The 16,676-nt window shown below is 44.8% G+C and overlaps 1 long non-coding RNA gene across 1 annotated transcript; it reads left to right on the forward strand.

Annotated features, from left to right (window-relative positions):
- Window positions 1–970: 970 nt before the first annotated feature.
- On the forward strand, window positions 971–16,363 carry LOC144737911 (uncharacterized). Its single transcript, XR_013589108.1, has 5 exons — window positions 971–1,192; window positions 4,418–4,496; window positions 7,012–7,127; window positions 8,769–13,041; window positions 15,035–16,363. It is a non-coding gene; the product is annotated as an uncharacterized LOC144737911 (long non-coding RNA).
- The last annotated feature ends 313 nt before the right edge of the window (window positions 16,364–16,676 follow it).

A 16,676-nucleotide genomic window follows, 5' to 3' on the forward strand; every position in this document is an offset into this window, starting at 1 on the left:
CCTACACGGGAGATCGTTGTCGTTCTGTGTGTGTCTGTGTGTGTGTCTGTGTGCGTGTCTGTGTGCGAGTCTGTGTGCGTGTCTGTGTGTGTGTGTGTCTGTGTGTGTGTCTGTGTGCATGTGTCTGTGTGTCTGTCTGTGTGTGTGTACGTGTGTGTGTCTGTGTGTGTTGTGTGCGTGTCTGTGTGTGTCTGTGTGTGTGCGTCAATTGTGGGCACTCCGTATGTCCCTTCCGACAAGCAAACCAGCTTCTCACTCACCATATGTAGCGAACCGTGTTAATCAAAAGTGATATATTTTTTTATTATTATGTCCCATGTTACTTATTACGTGGAAATGTACAATGTTTATTTTTATTTATGAGTTTTGCAATGCTTCCCTTTTTTGTTGTTGAACCGTTACTCATTGTAGAACACGGACCATATGTGCACTTAAATGCAGTACATTGTGTTACGAACGGCTCTCAGGAACGGAACCCATTCGTAAGTGGAGGACTGCCCGTGTATAAGTTAAGAGACAACGAGCGAGTGCATTTGCTATTACATATGAGCATAGTCTCATATTTTGAATGAGAACATTTGTCTATTATTATAATGTTATCAGGATATAAATGTGGCTCCAAACACATCTCCGTGCACGCATGACCGGGCACGGCCATGTCCTGGGTTCGCCCCGCGCGCGTGGCTTGTGGCTTCTGGGTTTAGTTCACCAGGTGAGAGTGCAGCTCTGACAGCCACTGCGCTCACAACCATTGCTCAAACTAAACCAAACTATTTACATGGCTACTTAATGAAGGCCGCCTTTGTTTCCCTCGTGGCGATGTTTACACATCACACCAGAATTTCATTTAAGGCTTAATAGATTTAGGGGAGGCCCAGGACCGGTTCAAAAATCATCACTTGGTGGTGGCCGTGAGCGGAAATCAAACTGTGGTCGTTGGGTTTGGAGCAGAGCACGCTAACTACTACACTATCGCTCACCCCGAAACACACGCACACTCGCTCACACATAGCCCTGCTCTTGGCTGTGGTAAATAACAACACGGAGATTTTTCCCCGAGAGGAAATGGAATTTCTCACTGACCGAGTGACGCATCTGGCTCGACCGCACGCCGTTGCTAACAGCGGCTATTGGGAAGGAGCTGCAGCTTGGAGCAAGACGCCAGCGCAGACAAAACGAGCGCTGCGCGTCCGTATGTATATTGTGTGTATGTTGTGTGTATGTTGTATGTATGTTTTATGTACGTGTGTTGAACTTCTTTGGCACCGTACGTAGCCAGCCGTGCTCATCGGTGGTGCAGGGGAAGGACAACAAACTAAAGACGAAAGCAGTTCTAAAGCAATGAGTTGTCAATCTATTTGATTTAAAGTGCATAGCTCCAGTGGCTTCCGAATATCGGAAGGAAGAGCTTTCCAGACGGCTGCAGTCGCGCGATGCGGTGACCTTTCTCTATTCGATGGCTAGCCAAAAGTGTAGTTTATAGTTTAGTGTATGTCGTGTATATTGGTGTAGTATATAGTGTCGTGTAGTTTAAATAGCATCTGAAAGCGTGCGATGCGGTGATCATCTTTGTTCGATTGCTATCCAAAGTCCGCTACTGCGAGGTTGAATTGAGTTCGTTTGATGTTTTATGCTTGTTGACGAGATCAGCGAGGTATTTTGGTTCATTTGTGGCAAGCACTTTGTGTGTGTAATGAGTGCGGTGTTGTCCACCCATCTCCTTCATAGGCGTTACTCGCTACGAGTGCACACTACAAATATATGGCAGGCGTTAGGGTCGGGATTAAGCCCACAATCTACTGCATACCAGGCGAGGTAGTTAACATCTCACCACCGTGGCGCCAAAAATGTCTGCTGACCACTCAGCCTCCCCACCCCTCGTGACAAAACACATTCACTTCTCTCTCTAAATACCAGCAATATAACAGGATTCATATTACTGGAACATCCTTATAGCTGTGTTTTTTCACAACTATAATGATATATTTCTTACGGGGGGCATTTAGATATTTGGGTTCAGGTAGTTTTATTAGGGTAATTTACCGCACTTCGTTTTTTTATTATTACTAAATATAGTGTTAAATTATTATTCACGTCTGAAACAAAAGTGTCTAAACATGTTCATTATGGACATCTCTGACAAAAAGAGCTTTAAGGCTAATCGGATTTCCTCCTGCAGTGTAAATTAAGATTGTGATTCTGAACCTGTGTTTGTATCTGTAGCCCGTCTGCCCTGCTGTCCCCTCTCGTCCCGTGTTCGTAAATCCTTGCTAGGGAGGACAGGTAGACTAAATAGACAGCAGAAACAATAACAACAACAATGCAACGAATACAGTTCTGAGACAATGATTCGATGTACTCTGCGTTGTGGAGGCAACTCCACAACAGCTGAGCCACCAGTGGCGGTGGTTGTTTGTGAAACGGCAACACTTTTTTCAAAAGTCGTCTTCAGAAGGGATATTGCCTATCTGCAATAGTGGATCAGACACACATCGAATGAGGGCACAGACTAAATAATTAATCTGTCAGCAGTAACGACATCTTGTCCAGCTGCGGCTGGGTAAACTACGCGTGAAGCAAATGGAGTGACGTGACAGTGGCGGTATTAACATGGGCAGTACCAAATGTAGAAAGTTATCACTGAAAGCCTATGAAACAGAAGTTCCTAGGGCCTACAAGAACATTCATCCAGGCCTGAGCTAATGTCACATGTGCAGTTCACCAGCACAAAGTCCACGCAAATCTAAATTGGGGACGTAGCTCGAACTCTGCTTTGGACGTGGGGGGCTCGTGGTCCAATCGCTGATCACCGTTGGCATTCACTTACTTAATAATAAAAAGCACCTGCCTACCCGTAGCTATGATCAGAGTGCACACTTATACGTGTGATTAATCACAGGCGAGCTCATACCCAGCTACACTTCCATTGAAAGTGTTTTTCAAAGCGAGGCTTTTTGCTGACGTGCAGTGAACGTGGGGCGCCGCAGTGACGAGTATTTATCCCCCTTGCCTGGTTTGCAGGAGGTCGTGGGTTGGATCCTGACTAACGATTCCCGTTGTATATGTAGTGGGTTCACTGATAGACACACTAACTCAGGAGGCAATACTTTTATTCTACAACCACAACGGGATAACTACATAACCGATAACCACCACGGGTAACTACATAACCGGTAACTGCCACAGGATAACTATATAAACGGGTCCGGTCAGTCGGCACACTGCCTGACCCACGATGCCGAGCACGAAGACCGAAGACCCAGGGGAAGACGTAGCACGGCGAGTACCATTCCAGCAGACAGCCCCGGTGCAGCCTCGGAACCTCTCTTTTATACCCCCCAACGTGGCCTGGCCACGCCCCCTTCTGGAACCTACCAGAAGGTTCTGGGCCATACACCACGTGTCCCTTCTGTCACCTTTGGCCCACTTCCCTTACCCTGGCCTATCACGTGCCCTTGCCAGCCAATGGGGCTGCTACGTCGTCAGATGCCCCTCTTTGCCAGTCACCATAACTATGCCCATTTGGGACCCTTTCCATGACATTGCATACCCTGCTGGCAGAGAAGGCTACTTCACTCCCAGTTCCCCTCTCTATCAGTAACTGGCGCTCGGTGCCAAAGTGACCCATTATATGTCACTACATATATTTAGAGTTTGCATCTTTCTATTCCTCTCTTCCTGTCTCTGGGGTCCCCCGGTTTTTCCTTCCAAATTTAGAATCAACATGCCATGTAGATTATTTGGCTTCTATAAATGTCCACATGACAAGTAACTTAGGTTGAACTGCTATCATTTGTGATGGCCAGGTGAGCTCACACCGGGCTACACATCACAGCCACTCCTGGGTTAGGGGACCGCACCTCTGAGAACCACTGCGCTAGAGGAACAGACACGCGGGCAGCGGTCGTGCAGAGCAATGTCGTTCTTCTGCACCAGTCCCTGGAGACAAGAACACAATGCAACGCAAGCACCAACTGTTTAATGCTATGCTTATGTGTATGTATTTATTAATAATCATTATTATTTCATTTCAAATAGCGTAATTCATGCAATTGCATCCCACAACGCTGCACATCTATTATCCAGTTCCGTAGAAAAAGACGAAAATAAAACCCCACTACTTATCAAGTTAATGCGTAAATAATGAGAAAAAATGCAGATAACAAGAAAAAATCGTTCGTTCTAAATGTAGTACAGTGTTGTAGTGGAGTGTATAATCGCGTAGTGTATAATAGTGTAGTGTGTTGTGTAAATTAGTGCAGAGTATAGTAGTGCAATATGTAGTGTAAAGTGTAGTGGATAGTCGTGTAGTGTATAGTAGTGTATTGTAGTGTAAAGTGCATATAACTGGTCACAACAGGACCCTGTGTGTTGTGCTTGCCCTGTCCTCATCCCTGTCTCTTGTAACCCGCCCTAGGAGCTCCCAACCATGAACCACCGCGAGTCTGCCTTCCTCGTAATGGTAATGGCGGTGGCGGTGCACGTGACTAACTCAGGTAAGAAAGATGGAGTGGAACGTTCGTGAACAACAGAATTCAGCGCGCGTGCGTGCTCTCCAATGCGATAGTAATGGTCGCGCCCAGTGCCGGATTATCCTAGTAGCAAAAGTAGCTACTACATATGTAGTAGCTACGGGCCCCTCACTTTCAAGGGCCCGCGCTAAATACTTTAAAGCTTTCAATTCCGGTTCAGTGATTCTGCACTTGCTCTATTACTATAGTACTGCACTGCCCTCAACTTTTATGAACAACTGCGTGTTTAAGGTTAGCGATTTGTTGTAATATATGGCTGTATAGCAAATACAATTACTTTACTATGCAAGTAAAAAATGTGTTTCAATATTTATGTTTTTTTTTATTTAGGGCCCCTTTATAACATATGCTACAGGCCCCGCACGAGGTTAATCCGGCACTGGTCGCACCCATAACATGGTGGCTAGGAGATGTTAATTGCCTCGCCTGGTATACAGGAGGTCGTGGATTCTTTTTCGATCCTGACGCATGCTGTATATTTAGAGTTTGCGTGTCTCTCTGATCATCATCACGATGATTAGGAGATGTCAACTACCATGCCTGGTATGCAGGATTGTCGTGGGTTCGATCCCGACACTGATGGCTGCTATATAATTGGAGTTTGCATGTCTCTCTCTCAGGGCCGGCCCTAGACTAGCTGCCAGCAACTGGCGCCCGAGGCGAACCATGCAATCAGCGCCCCCACCCCCAAACTCCAAAGATATGTTAACTACCTCCCTGGTATGCAGGAAGTCGTGGGTTCGATCCCGACCCTGATGCCTGCTGTATATTTGGAGCCTGTGTCTCTCTCTCCCTTATCATCATCACGGTGACTAGGATATGTTAACTCCATCGCCTGGTATGCAGGAGGTCGTCGGGTCGATTCAGACCCTGACGCCTGCTGTATATTTGAAATTTGCATGTATCTCTTTTTCCGTGGTGGACCTTAACTGGTAAAATCATATCTAAAAACACATCTCAGGCCCTGTCGTCCGCGGTGAGACCACAAGGCTTGCATAGCGGCTCCATTACTTTGTGTAACAGGCAGGAGTTGTGTCGGCCGTGTCACTCATAGCAACCACGCGCATTTTGATGTGGGGCATGGGTTGTGAGTTAGAAATAGGCTACACACACCTAATAAGTTCCGTTCAGTCATAGCATCATTCGTTTCTACTGTAGATTAATGATACAGCTTTATTTATATCAATACGTTTGTGATTAAAATAAGCCGAGTTAAGAGTGGTGGTGCAGTGGTTGTATGTACGTGTGTATGTATGTTGAGCCTCTTTTGCACCGTACGTAGTGAACTGTGCTAATCGGAGGTGAGGGGGAAGAACAACAAACGAAATGCAAAAATGTGTTCTAAAGAATTTAGTTGTCAATCTATATCATGTAAAAGTGCACACCTCCAGTGACTTCCCAATATCGGAAGGAAGAGCATTCCAGACGGCCCCAGAAGCACATTCCAGACGGCCCCAGAAGCACATCTGAAAGTGCATGATGTGATGTACATCTTTGTTCGATGGAGAGCCAAAAGCTGCCACTGCGAGGATGATCGGAGTTTGCGTGATGGTTTATGCTTTTTGACGAGATCAGCAAGGTATTGTGGTTCATTTGTGGCAAGTGCACTGTGTCTAATGAATGCTCGGCGAACACTGGGACTGACAGTGGCATCAACGGCATTGGCAGTGACGGCCTCCTCAACCGCGCGTGACACTTTTATGTCTTCAATCGTTTCCCCCAAATGTGTTATCAGCATAATATCACGAGATACGTAACCTCACAGCTACCGCTAAAATCCCCCTTGAAAGAACATCTCACCCTCACAATAGGGGGCAGCACTTCCTCATCCACTCTGCCACCCAGAGTAATGTTCAACAGTAAACCCTCTCTCGATCCGCGAGCGTTACGTTCTTGAAAATTTTTCGCAATTCAGAATTTTCCGAATCCAGAAACCTTGGTTTCCTTTTGGGGGAAAATGGGGGGAATGTTCCTGTTATGAGTGAACATTGGGTGAGAAATTGGAAATAAGTTTAATAACAATGGCTAAAATAAATAATAAACTGCATGTTTTTTTTATTACCTTTGACGATGATTATTATGATTTGACAATGATTCATAAAATGTATAACCGAGTCAAGTGTAAGTACGTATAAAGTAAAAAATGCACAATAGCGAGTTCAGGACACAGCGGACCGTTTCAAATGTAGTAAAACTCTGCGGTCTGTCGGAACTTTCATAGAACTTTCGAACACTGAAGTTGGGCAGGTTCACGAATATGTAATTCATATGCATTTAGTAACTCGCGAATATGCGAAACTAGCAATTTCCATAAGCTTGCGCATACGGACGGTTATACTGTATTCATTTCTCAGATATGGGATTTTGAAAAGGTATCTGTGTATGTGTGGAAATGGCATGGTTTGTTGATGCTTCCAGGCTGCTTATATCCAGCCATTAAAGTTCAATGCATTCGTTTTGCACATTTTTCTTGATGTAGCAAATAGCCCCATTCAGCACATGGCGGCGGTTGAAGGCGAAGATGTGCTCCTTAACTGTTCAACATCGTCCGCAATAAAAAGCTTGCGATGGAGATATGGACAGTCTGACTCAACGGTGAGTATTGAAATATCCCTCATTACACGTGGTGTTACCAACTTTAGGGATTATCAGCCCAATGCAATATCCGTCTGCATTGCTACACACAGCGTGAATATCACTCGTGCAGAATGTGCCGTATTTAAAATAATGTTAAGAAATACATTACGAGATCTCTCTCGTTAGTCTAAGCCCGTGCTTCTTAACCTTTACTGCACCTCTGCTTCTCAATCGTTAAACATGTTTCATGTTCATAAATACATAGGTTTGATGAAACAAAGTAGTTGTAATTACGTGCCCGTGCCTAATTTGTCTGGCCATGTCTCACACCCCTAGAAATGGCATCTCGCACCCCTATGGGGTGCATGCACCCCAGGTGAAGAACCACTTGTCTAAGCTGTCCAGAGACCCCATTCAGGAATGGGGGTCCGTTAGCAATCTTAACACGAACTCTGTGGCTCTTTGGCAGCAGCTGGTGGTACGGACATCAAGATGGGTTGACCTCCAACTTCCGTTGGGCTCAATGATATCGAGACAGAGTTACTTCTAGCAGCACTAAAGATCAACTGCCCCCTGCTTGCCAGCGCTCCCCGGCCCAGGGATGGTGGGGGAGGGGGGTGATGGGGGCAGTTATCTGTATTGTAGTGTATAGTATAGTGTAGTATGTATGCATATGTGTTGAACTTCGTTGGCACCGTACAATGCCAACCACGCTAATTGTAAGTGCGGAGGAAAGACAAAAACTAAAACACACAAAAAATGAATGAGTTGTCAAATCAGCCGCAGCTGTATTTGTTGTTATAACGAATGGACATGTGTGAAAAAGATCTCCATGGCGCATCGGATTTATTTTGTCTAAATAAGTGTTTTAATTCTCTTAATGTTGTTGGTTACATTCATAATTTGCGCGAAGATTTGGCATCGCCATTAATATCAATGCTAGTTTAGAGGAGTGATTCTCATTTGTAGTTAGCTCAGCTTTCTACCATTTCAGAAATGTAGCCCAATATGCCCCTTTGAAATCAGAGCGATGTCGAGATTGTGTGTCACGTGCTACTCTAACATCTAGGAATCACGATTGCAAATCGCTGTTTGCTGGACTGCCCGAATAGCTTCTTCATTGTCTCCAGCTTGTGCAAAATGCGGGCTGCTAGGGGTTCTTGGTGGACAAGGTGAATTGAGATCAAACATCCCCCAGTGCTTAGAGTTCTGCAATTGGCTACCAGGTCCCCGGTTTTGGGTGTCAGTCAAAATCCTTCTGTTAACGCAAGGGGATTTTTATTGCTGCGAGGTGCACAATGTAAAATAATATACGTTCAAATTCTACCGATGTTTTAGAAGTGTTAAAAATAATAAGTGTGGCAACTGATTTAGTTGCTTCAATGTTTTACTTGTAAAAATCTAAAAATATTAAGTTGTCGATTTTAACCCCAATTCTTAATAAAATCTAGGGATGAAATACGTTTTTTACACAATTCAACGTTACTTCCCAACAGACGTTGTGAATGGCTCAATCTGAATTTAACAGCAGATGGCCAATAGAGCTCTTCCGCATAGTTTTTGGGAGAGTGTGATGCCAGCCTACTGGTACGAATAAACAAACACTAACGTGCATCAATTAATAACATTGCTAAACGTGTAATAAATATTGTTCCACAGATATTATTTCGTAGAAATGAATCTGTCACACCTTGCAACCCACTTTTCTGCTACGTGGTTTTCTCTGGGAACCTGAGCAGTGGAAATGGCTCCATCACTCTGATTTCAGTCCCAGCGAACGCGAGTGGAATGTACCGCTGTTTTCTGGAAATAAGCAGAGCTGATCATCATCATGGCATGGTTTACAACTTGACGGTAACCTCTAAAGGTAATGCCTCAAAGCTTGAGCTATAATGAAACTCACTGTAATAAAACTACACACGCTGTGGTTTAAGTGTCCAACTATTTTTATGATGCATCGATTAATATATCTTAACATTACGAAACATTAAGATTATTTGTGTGTGCAAGAATCGATTGTTTATCTGCATGTGTGTGATCTATGTATTCAGCTCACTTTTCCCTGGAGATACTAGAGTCCGCTATATTCCCCAAATGTAAATAACATTTATTCCTGAATGAAAATCGCGAACCTTTGAATCACAACAACGCATCACACTATTACTCTTTATCATAACCATTGCATTTTTCTCTCCCAACGTGAACTCAATTGCACTGCAAAATCTCAAATTCGCTCGGGCGGCTTGGTACCCAGAGTGAGCAGCTCACAATTAGAAGGTCCCAAGTTGAAATTCTTGGTTGGGAGGATGAACTCAGCCATCATCCTTGAAAGGGTTGGCTAAACGAGTAGCACTTTCAACTTATATGCTATGTTTTTCACGGTGGTGAGATGTTATCTTCGTCGCCTGGTATACAGGAGGTCGGAGGTTCAATCCTGACTCTGACACCTGCTGCTGTATATTTGGAATTTGCTTCTCTCTCACTCTCCGTAGTTGCCTACATTTTTCTCCTAATCCTCAACATATAAATCAACATCACGAGTTTAAATAATCTAGCTGCTTATATACGTTTGCACGCGATGAGCCCCTTTGTTGAGCTATCTTTATGGCCAAGTCACTTCTGAAAAAATAGCTACATAGCCAAGTGGGGCCTGACCTGATTTAAAAAAAATAGTTTAGTTTTCATATCCCCGACAACTCAGGAAGGTTCGTTAATTTCTCTGCATGATATGGGCTCAGAATAGGTGGCACGTGGTTCCAGCGCCACAATATTCACGTGCCTGGAGATCAAATCATGGCCAAATACAGAAATACCATTGACTGCGGACTTATTAACTCTTGATGAAACACTCTGCCAAATCTCAGAGCATACTGTAGCCTGGAGTTTGATACAGACCGCCGCTAAGTTATCGCAACAATATGTCCTCAACAGTGCCCATGCTATTATATATATATATAAACAAATCTTCAACATCAACTGATTCGCAACTCTTTAAAAATTAGCAACTAACAAACTAGGATACAGTTTCTTCTGGAATCTGTAAAACAACAGTGCAAAGACTCACGCTCTGAAACTCCTCGCAATTATTAGGAAGGAATAAAGCAAAACGCAAAACACGACGAAAAATCTTCACGAAAAACTTCACGAGGACCCGAGGGCAAAGCAAGACTCAGATCTGGGACGGCCGCCAGAGGTGGGCAAGATGAGAAAGCTGCAGTGACACGGGAGCAGTGACTCTCAGATGGGTAACAAAGCGAGCGATTCCCTTTTACCCACTTCGGGCATCTGTAGCTGGAGCCTACCGCAATGCGTTTCTGCCACACTTACGGATGGGAAGTGGCCATCTGGATCAGTGAGGTGAATAGCTTGCTGGCGGGGGCGGGGGTGCAGGAGGGGTCAAATGGTTTATGCACACGGTGGTTCTTTGCCTTGCATCTGCTCCCCATTTGCCCTTGTAGAGAGGCGGGGATGATGACATCGCCATCGAACGAAGGCAGTCGTATGCATGCACGTATGTGGAACTTCTTTCGCACCGTACATTTCCAACCGTGCTAATCGGAGGTGCGGGAGGAGGTCAAACCACATCGCACGGCGCTTTCAGATGCTGCTGCTGCTCCTTTGTGGGGCCTCTCCGAAACGCCCTCCCTCTCCTCCCTCCCACCTTTGTTTATGAAAAGTTTGCGCGATCTAGCCCACAACAGCTTAATAATATAATATTGAATTTCGATTTAAAGCTTTTAAAATAAAAATTCCCACCATTGTGAGAATTTTCATTTTATTATGTTTATTTTTATTATTTTATTATTTCCCTTCTAGGTGACTTTACCAAAAAGAACCAAGAATAAAAATATTATATTGGTCGCGAAAGTCTACGACGCGTTGAATCAAAGTAATATCGTGCACACGCAAATGGGTAGATTGTTTAAAGCTTACCGATGCACATTTGTCCTTGAAAGTGTTTAATCAGCAGTACGGATCCTGTACTGGTATCTTCCAGGACAAAACACTACTTGCAATTTTGCAATTAACACTTTTTTGCTCTGGCGTGTATCTGAAACGTTAATACACCACTTTTATACATTTTTTTACACAATTCGGTAAGCCCCTAATAGCAACATGTAATTTTGCTGAAGCTTCGTTCATGTAGGATAATATTTACAAGGGTCGTCGTGTTACAGACAGGCAGAAAGGGCTTATGCATTACTCCCTTCAACGTCAGTTGGAGAAATTTTAATCTAAACTAAATAATACAAAGGCCCACTGTGTTACGTAATATATATGCCAACCAAAGAGCAACAGTTAGATTAGAGTATGGGGAGACGCAAGAATTTGACATTGGGAAAGGAGTAAGACAGAGCTGTATACTGTCTCCTTACCTATTCAATTTTTACAATGAGCGTATTATGTGAGAGACAGGCCTGGATTCCATTGAAGCAGGTGTGACGATTAGAGACAGAAGAATAAACAACTAAAGAGATGCTGATGATACCACCCTACCATCATATAGCAAAGCTAAAATTATGACCCTTGGTAAATATTAAAGAAGCTAGTGAGGAGGCTGAGCTGTGCCTCAATCTCCAAAAGACAAAGATTATGGCGATAGAACAAGTAAACTCATTTAGTCTGGAAAATGCATCAATAAAAGTGGCAAAGAACTTTGTATTCCTGTGCTCCTTGACTGCTAAAGACTGAGAATTTAGCCACGAGATCAGTAGGCGGTGAGTTCTCAGTAGAATAGCCATGTCACAGCTCAATAAGATATGGAGAGACAAGGGCATTACCATAAGCACCAAGAAGAGGCTTGTCAAAGCTCTGATATTTCCTGTTGCCACATATGGATGTGAGTTTAAGCGAGCGAAAGAGGATCAGCGCATTTGAGATGTGGTGCTGGAGAAGAATGCTACATAAACTAAAGACTGCCAAAATATCACACATATATCCATCCTGAGAGAGATCGGTCCCGCTCTTCCACTCGAGGCCTTTTTCATGAAGCATAAATTGATTTACTTTGGACACGTTATGAGGACCTCTGGACTAGAGGAATCAGTCGTGCTTGGGAATGGAGAAGGTAGCAGGGTCAGAGGTCGACCTCAGAGATGGATGGACGACATCAAGAACACCACTGGCCTTACACTAACCAAGCTACGAGAGGCAGTGACAGACAGGTTTTGATGGGGGAGTCTGGTCGTGGATGGCACCAGAGGTCGATTTCGACCTGACGGCACAAGGTGAAGAGGTGAAGGCCCACTGAGCTATATAGCTCTTTTTTCAGAAGCGATTTGGCTACAAATGATAGCTCAACAAAGTGGCTCATCACGTGGAAATGTATAGCCGCCAAATACTCTAAATGCGTTTATGTTGATTCTAAATGTAGAGGGAAAAATCCGAAGGACCCAGAAAAAAATCCACGCGACCACAGGGAGAGAGACACACAAACTCCAAATATACAGCAGGCGTCAGTCGAGATCGAACCCACGACCCCCTTTATACCAGGCGGTATATTTAACATCTCCTAGCCACCACCAATCACGGTGTCCCTTTCTCTGCAACAAGTACCGCTGCTACGACGCGTGCAATGACATCGCCGGTGCCATCGCCGGTGCCATCGACGGTGCCATCGACGGTGCCATCAACGGGTTCGCCTTCGCGCGTCACAGCGTCTATCGCCATAACGACATGGGCTCTGATCTTCCTTCTGGTGCTGATGGTGCTTCTCTACCGGTGCCACCACCGCTACCACAGCAGAAATTGGTGTTGTTGGAGGAAAATGAGAAGTAATTTCAGCCGTGGTGGTGATGGTATTGATTATAGTGGTGGTGGTGATGGTATTGATGATAGTGGTGGTAGTGGTGGTAGAAGGAAGGGAGACTCGGGAGAGATGCAGCACCCTGGTGGAGAGACTCGTCCCTTGGATGAAATGGAGACGAGTGAGGTGCGTGAAATCTATCGATCTCATTCTTTTGAAGACTCTATTTTTCTTCTTCTGCAAAATTCTGGCTATCACCTGATGAAGCTGGTTGTTGATGTTATCACCAGCGAAACATCACGGTACTTGAATTGTAAATGTTGTGGCTTGACTTTCCAACACACCGGTGTGCTGAGGTAGTAACTAATTGGCACGTTTTGTTGACATGACAATTCTTAATATTTGGCTGTCAGGTCGTGGCGGTTTTAATGACATTTATATTTAATCGATCTAACCCACAAATGTTTTATTATGGGTAATATTGGTCGCGAAAACTAATTTCTTGAGAACTGCTTTTTGTATTTAGTTTGTTGTCCTTCCCTAGCACCTCCGATAAGCACGGTTGGCTATGTACTGTGTGAAAGACGTTCAACAGCCATAAATGCATAAACTCAATACTGCACATAGACGTAACACTGCCCATAGACTCAACGATTCCCATACACTCAACACTGCCCATGGAGTCAACTCTGCACCGCGGCAGCATCCTGCATCACATTGGAACCGTGTAGTTTGCTGTGCTGCCCTCTGCTGCCCTATGTGAATGAGTGGGTCAGTGAGTGGGTGAGTGAGTGGGTGGATGAATAGATGAGTGAGTGTGTAAGTGGTTGGGTGAGTGAGTGGGAGGGTAAGTGAGTGAGTTGTAGTGACCTACAGTGTGGTGAACATTGGGTGAGACAGTCAGTATCTGGTAGACTATAGGTGGGGGGGGGATCAACAAAGTGAGTCTTAGAGGCAACTATGACCATGTTCGTAGCTGGGAAAAGTGATAAGGAGATGAGTGAGCGAGTGATTGGAATACATCAGTGAGCGCTGGATGATCAATAAACCTAGAAGCTGCTTTACTCTAAATTGTTAATGAGTGAGGCGGGTAAATGAACGGCTGACTGGGTGAATAAGTGTGGGTGAGTGAGTGACTGGGTGAATGAATGGGTGAGTCAGTGTGTGAGTGGCTGAGCGAATGAGTAAATGGCTGACTCAGTGACTGGCAGTGCGAATGACTGGCTAGCTGGTTGAGTGAGGGAGTGATTGAAGTAAATCAGCGAATGCTGGATCATGAATCAACCAGACTACTGCTTTACTCTGAATTGTATGGGTGAATAAGTGGGTGAATGAGCTAATAAGTGACTGGGTGAATGAATAAATGCAGCGTGATTAAGTACAAAAGTGAATTAGTTAATGGGGAAATTGTTAAGTGCCTGGCTGTACGAATGACTGGCTGAGTGAGTGAGCGAGTGACTTGAGTAAATCACTGAGTGCTGCATAATTGGTCACCCCGACTGCTACTCCCATCTGAATTATACTGGGTGTAGCAGTGAGGTAGCAACTGGCAGCTCCTGCTGCTGCTGCTCCACCACTCGAGATACGGTGAAGCAGCAGCAAGATTCCATCTTCGGCCGAATTACTCCGTGTTGTGTGGCTGCCTAATATTGGAAGGAAGAGCATTCCAGACGGCCGCAGAAGCATATCTGAAAGCGTCCGATGCAGTTACCGTCTTTATACGATAGTAAGCCAAAATCCACTGCAAGGATGACCGGAGTCTGCTCCTTAAGGAAATTACCGAGCTATTGTGGTTCATTTGTGAGTAGCACTTTGTTTGTGTAATGAGTGCGACATTATAATGTAGTTATGTGGCAACTGGAAGACAATGCAGCTCAGCGAGCACTGGAAAGACACGGTCGAATCTTGCAGTACCCATTACACTAGGAATTCAGCGACCCGAGGTCTATTACAGCTCACGGCCAACACGATTATTTGACCCTTAGATAGACTCAGTCTCAAATGAGTACCTGGTGTGGTGCATCAAAACATGGCCATTGTAGAGAGAATGGCGATTGGGCGTGGTGTTGGCTACCCACCTTTTGTGTGCCTTCCCGGCCTTCACAGGTGCTGCTTGCAAAGAGTACTTGCCCTTACAATCTGTATATAGGCGATATCGAGGATCTTTGTCTTTGGACAGATCGTGTACGCAAGCCTTCAAATGGAGCATCTACTGCCTTGCACGCAGCCTCGCCGACCTCTCGGAGAAGACGTCACGGTGTACGTGACCATCGCGGCATTCAGTGGGGAGAACGAACTTCCAGACTGAAGGGAGTCACGAGAATAAACAACAACAGCAGCAGTTGGACAATGCCTTAACCACCAAACTGAACTTTTATTTGACCAGATGAGACCCCACTGAACTATATAGATAGCTCTTTTGCAGAAGCGACCTGGCCACAAATGACAACTCAACGAAGTGGCTTATTAAGTGGAAATATATTGCAGCCAAACTAAGCGCATGTTTATGAATGTGGGGGGGGGGGGGGGAAACAGAGGACTCGGAGAAAAATCCATCTGACCACGCTGAGAACATGCACACTCCAAATATACAGCAGGCGTCAGTGTCGAGATCGAACCCACGACCTCCTGTAAACCACGTGAGTTTGTTAATATCTCCTAACCACCACGGCAGGAAGAAGAACGACAATCTGCTGTCTACCGTCTGTCAAGAGACTGGCCAGGGGAGGCTCTCCTCCCCCATGCGGCCTGTTATGCACCATACTTTAAAGCTGTTCAACACCGGGTTTGGTGGAAGACTGGGAGGTGTCCACCACTGGTGTTCGAATGTCATCAGCGATAGCCTCTGGACTGTGTGCGTGTATGTAGGGACAGTAGTGTAGTGGTTAGTGCGCTGCGCTATGAACCTGGCCACCCGGGTTTGATTCCTGATCACAGCCAATACCTGTAACGATTAATCTGAACCGGTCCTGGGCCTTCCCTAGGTCGACTCAGCCTCAAAACGAGTACAACGCCACCTCGGGAGACACAAGCTACCGGACGTGGTGCTAGCCACCCACCCCCTTGTGTACCGCGTGTGCTTTCATTAGGTGCTCGTTAACAGCACTTGCCCCAAAAGTCTCTAAGGCTATTCGGGGGATGTGTATCCTTGTTTGAAATTCATGAATTAGTAATCATAAAAATATCTGTAATGTATTAAATCGCTTGTTTACGGGGAGTCCCTAACTTACGAATGGGTTCCATTCGTGAGGAGCCTTGCGTAAGTCGAACGGTTCATACGTCGGGACACAAGAATGTGATGCTGTATTTACATGTGCATACGGTCAATGTTATAAATATGTTACGATTCAACAAAAGGGATGCATTATTAAACTCATAAATTGAGAAGAAATGTACATTTGCATGTAATACTGTAATAAATACTGTTCCTTGACAACTTTAAAATCCTCACTTTAGGGAAATAAACAGTTTCAATCAATATCAATAGGTCATACAATCTATTTGTAGTTTCTGTCCAGTAACAACCTTAGTATTTTCCCATTCATAATACTGATTTTTGGGTTAAATTGCGTAAATACAAATGTATTGTCCACCCACTACCACTCGACACAGCCAATCAGTAAGGGTTGTCACGTGAATAAAACGTGCAAATTAGCTACTACTTCAGCACATCGGTGTGATGGAGAGTAAACCCACAACATTGAAAATTGAGTGACGGTGGTTACAGCCAGCTTCATCAGGCGATTTGCCGTAATTTTAAAGTCTTCCCGGTCCCGGTCTTAAATAGATCAAGGTGATGTCATCACTGTGAGCCTATTTTG

The sequence above is a fragment of the Lampetra planeri genome, chromosome 75, assembly GCF_965212315.1.
Source record: "Lampetra planeri chromosome 75, kcLamPlan1.2.h2, whole genome shotgun sequence".
Classification (NCBI taxonomy): Eukaryota; Metazoa; Chordata; class Hyperoartia; order Petromyzontiformes; family Petromyzontidae; genus Lampetra; species Lampetra planeri.